This window comes from Hyperolius riggenbachi, chromosome 5 (assembly GCF_040937935.1).
Source record: "Hyperolius riggenbachi isolate aHypRig1 chromosome 5, aHypRig1.pri, whole genome shotgun sequence".
Classification (NCBI taxonomy): Eukaryota; Metazoa; Chordata; class Amphibia; order Anura; family Hyperoliidae; genus Hyperolius; species Hyperolius riggenbachi.
The window spans coordinates 441,634,633-441,639,632 of NC_090650.1; the positions used below are offsets into that span (position 1 = coordinate 441,634,633).

Sequence of the window (5,000 nt, forward strand, 5' to 3'; positions counted from 1 at the left end):
CAGGCCAAGTTGCAGAGTACCCAGCAAGCTCAGGGCGAACCACAACTCCTAGGAGTGTGTAAGGGGCTACTCCATAGAGTCACAGTAATCCATGCCATGCACTGATGAGGACTAACCAATCCGAAACAGTCTGCATGCATGTTGGATTATTGTGGCTCTGTACAATTAACAAGCTGACACAGCATTGCATTCCAGCGGTTCTGGAGGTGTGGCTAGCTTACAGAGACAACCAGGGCTGTGGAGTCGGTACAAAAATCTTCCGACTCCAACCCCTCAGTTTATGAAACCACGACTCCAACTCCGGGTACCCAAAATGGCTCCGACTCCTCGACTCCGACTCCTTAGTCTAATATTTACCAAGGCTGTGGATTTTGTACAAAATTATCCGACTCCTCAGTTTATGAAATCACCGACTCCGGGTACCCAAAATTGCTCTGACTCCGACTCCTCGACTCCACAGCCCGGGAGACAACCATGGATGATTTGCATATTCAGCAGTGATGCATTGTGGAAGACATCATATGCTCACTCCAACCGGAATAATTGCAAATACCTTCTGCTACTGTTTTTCTGTCAGTCTGAGAAAGCTTTGACTATGGAGACCGGTGCACACATAGAGCTTGATTCACTAATCCGTGATAACTCAAAGATCACACCCTATCAAAGTTAACACGCCTTATCAGAGTAGCATAGCAAGCACTACAAACTTATGCCTGCTAATTGGCAATGTCACTTGTCCTGCCCTGAGCCCCTGTGGGTTCTTAGCGCTCGCTATGCTACTCTGATACTTGTGGCCTGTGCGTGTGAACCAGGAGAGGATAATCACACCAATATCTTCCGCAGTGCGGTACAGAGTATATATTGTCTTGTCACTAACTGTCCCTCAGAGGGGCTCACAATCTATGTATCGTGTTGCGTATGTATCATAGTTTAGGGCCAATTTTAGGCAGGTGCCAATTAACTAATCTGTATGATTTGGGATGTGTGAGGAAATCTGAGTGGCCGGAGGAAACCTACGCTGACACAGGGAGAAAATACAAACTCCATGCAGATAGTGCCCTGGCTGGGATTCGCGCCAGGGACCCAGCGCTGCAAGGCGAGAGCGCTGCAAGGCGAGAGCGCTAACCACTACACCACCATTGTGCATGTCTGATCTGCAGCTACAGGAAACGTTTGGTTGAAGTTATTGCTGCCAAAGGAGGTTCAACCAGTTATTAAATCCGAGGGAGCCAGGGCCGGCCCGCCCATGAGGCGGGGTGAGGCAGGTTCCTCAGGCAGCAGGAAGTCAAGGACCGGCCCTGGAGGGAGCACATACCTTCTCCACCTGCACTGGGAATGTTTACATGGTGTGGTTAATAAAAACATGGAAACGCTTTAATTATTTGTGTGGTATTAGATTAAAGGACACCCGAGGTGACATGTGACATGATGAGATAGACATGTATGTACAGTGCCTAGCACACACATAACTATGCTGTGGTACTTTTTTTCTTTCTCTGTCTGAAAGAGTTAAATATCAGGTATATAAGTGGCTGACTCAGTCCTGACTCAGACAGGAAGTGACTACAGTGTGACCCTCACTGATAAGAAATTCCAACTATAAAACACTTTCCTAGCAGAAAATGGCTTCTGAGAGCAAGAAAGGGATAAACAGGGTCAATAGTTCATAGATTTTTAGCTCTGGCATACTTGTGTCATTGAGCAGAAACAATAAAACAGTTAAAACTTAAGAAGTAGATTTAAACATAAAATAAACCTGTGGAATATCTTAAAAAGTCATTTTTGGGAGAAGGAAGATGGATACAATTGTTTATTTCATTCGTTTATTTTCGCCTCGGGTGTCCTTTAAAGGGAACCAGAGAGGAAGCACCCTTGTGTATTTTACCATGTATATCAGTAAGAACATTAGAGAAAACACTTACCATGCTCTCTGTTTCCTCCTCACTGCTAAAAGTGTCTGTTAGCAGCAGTCACAAGAATCCCAGACTGAGCAATTAAATCTGGCTTTGCTGGGAATGATTATAGCTGAGTCATTATAGCAAAGCCACAAGGGGGCAGGCTTGGGCTTGAAATAACACCACAGAATACAGACTTAGCTATAATCTTTCTGTAGCAAAGCTAGACGGAGCAGCCTGACTTCTCAGTCGGGGATTCTTATCAGACGTGATAACAGTCAGATTACACAGAGAACAATGAAACAAAGGGCAGATTAGGTGTTTACTGTCATGTTCCCACTGATTTATAAGGTAAAATACAAGAGGGTGCTTCATCTCTGGTTCTCTTTAAGCAGACTGTGATTGTCTATTGTTGTGACTTAGATGAAGATCAGATCACATTTTATGACCAGTTTGTGCAGAAATCCATATACTGTAATTCCAAAGGGTTCACATACTTTTTTTTGCTACTGTACCTCATCTAGGGTTCACTTTAACAGCCATGAAGGGGATACTTGCTGCAGTCTTCCCCCTCTTGCTGCACAGCCTTCTCCTCATTATGCAGCCGTCGCTCAGAGTGGGCTGCCCAGCTCCCGCCGCCCCCACTTTGATGTGACAGTTTGTTTTGCACGCACAGTGACCCCCAGGTCGTCACCCCTCCTCCCATCCCCCTGTATCCCCCACATCCCTCTATTCTGGAGGGTCTTTGTGCTGTGAGATTAGGCTGGTGTCTCCGGCAAACATGCCAACTACATGACGTCAGAAATTCTTCCCGATCTCGCTTTATTCAGAATAACGTTTGTCTTATAGAGGTCTATTCAGTTTGAGAATTACGCCGGCTTCTGTCCTGGATTCACCGCTGAGCAGATGCAGTCACTGCGATGTATAAAGACTCCTGGCGAGGGGGATTTCCACGCGGACGGACGGACGCAAAAGAAGCGAATTGTGAGAATACGTAGCGGAACGGGGAACTTTTACTTGGTAGAACTGAAAAGACACCTGAAGTGAGAGGTATATGGAGGCTGCCATATGCATTTCCGTTTATACAATGCCAGTTGCCTGGCTGTCCTGCTGATCCTCTGCCTCCAATACTTTTAGCCACAGCCCCTGAACAAGCATACAGATCAGGTGCTCTGACTGAAGTCAGACTGGATTAGCTGCATGGTTCTTGCAGGTGTGTGATTCAGACACCACTGCAGCCAAATAGATCAGCAGGACTGCCAGGCAACTGGTATTGTTTAAAGGAAACCCGAAGTGACATGATGAGATAGACATGTGTATGTACAGTGCCTAGCACACAAATTACTATGCTGTGTTCCTTTTTTTTCTTTCTCTGCCTGAAAGAGTTAAATATCAGGTATGTAAGTGGCTGACTCAGTCCTGACTCAGACAGGAAGTGACTACAGTGTGACCCTCACTGATAAGAAATTCCCCTTTTTATCTCTTTCCTGCTCTCAGAAGCCATTTTCTGCTAGGAAAGTGTTTTATAGTTGGAATTTCTTATCAGTGAGGGTCACACTGTAGTCACTTCCTGTCAGGACTGAGTCAGCCACTTACATACCTGATATTTAACTCTTTCAGGCAGAGAAATAAAAAAAAAAAGGAACACAGCCTAGTTATTTGTGTGCTAGGCACTGTACATACACATGTCTATCTCATCATGTCACATGTCACTTCGGGTATCCTTTAATAGAAAATACATATGGCAGCCTCCATATTACTCTCACTTCAGGTTCACTTGAAGCCTGATAAATAAACCTGCTGCACGTGTGACTCCTCAGAGGCAACCTTCATCGATACAATCTAATTCTTTATAAAGATCTATCGCTGAATCGTGTTGATGAGTGCATCCATCACCGTCATTAGCCTGAACTTGTGACGCTTTGCTCTATATGGAAATGCTAAAAGTGATTATTTATCATAAAAATCGGTAAATACTGAACGCGCGCAGTCACAAAAGTCGCTTTTTCTTTTGAAACATTGAATGCTATAAAGGCGTTCGGATTTTTATCAAGACCAAATTTTAGTAGGGAAAAAAAAAGTAATTTTAGAAATTTACAAAGCAAAAAGATGGATGTCAAAAATACCAAATCCCGCCCCACACCTCCTGTCGCTATAACGACTGAGCGAGTTTGGTTTGTGATGAGTCGAAATGGAGCCATTCAAGGGGAGGATTCCTTTATCTCCGCCACTCGCTGCACCTGTCGGCATCTGGCGCCAATCCATGGTCATGTGACTACTTATGACGCCGCCTACAAAACATCCCCACAGTGCATCGGAACTTCTACGCAAAATAACATGTTTGAATAATATAACGACTTTTGTTGTACCTCAGGGAACAAATTCGATAAATATCAGAGTGAACACCTGACAAGCGCAGTCCAATGATACAATGTAGCAAACAATTAAACTTCCAATCAATTTGATCAGATAGTGTTGATGATGGAATCCAAAACAATCTATTTACCTATCGTTTCATCAATCAGTTTTTTCATTTTTCCATTTGAAATAATCAGGTTGGTTAAATTTTTGTTAGTCCATCTATGGGCCAAATCGATTGTTTGTTTGCTTCTGATTACAATTATCAAATGGGAAAGTTGGTAGTTCACTAAAACCCTTTTACTATATACTGTAGATTTGTTGAAATTGTGCACTCAATGTTGTATCATTGGTGGGTACCGTAAAGAGTAACTCCAGTGAAAAGAATGTAATAAAAAAAGTGCTTCATTTTTACAATAATTATGCATAAATGATTTAGTCAGTGTTTGCCCATTGTAAAATCTTTTAAATCCCTGGATTTACATTCTGACATTATCACATGGTGACATTTTTACTGCTGGAAGGTGATGTAGCTGCTGCATGCTTTTTTGGCAGTTGGAAACAGCTGTAAACAGCCATTTCCCACAATGCAACGAGGTTCACAGACAGGAAACTACCAGAAGTACTACGGTACTCAGAGCTTCTTGTGGGAGGGGTTTCACCACAATATCAGTCATACAGCGCCCCCTGATGGTCTGTTTGAGAAAAGAATAGATTTCTCATGTAAAAGGGGGTATCCGCTACTGA

At 43.5% G+C, this 5,000-nt stretch overlaps 1 protein-coding gene across 2 annotated transcripts in view; it reads left to right on the forward strand.

Annotated features, from left to right (window-relative positions):
• Positions 1-5,000, forward strand: part of RHPN1 (rhophilin Rho GTPase binding protein 1) — a 91,580-nt gene that overhangs the window by 21,177 nt on the left and 65,403 nt on the right. The gene's annotated exons all lie outside the window — the stretch shown is intronic.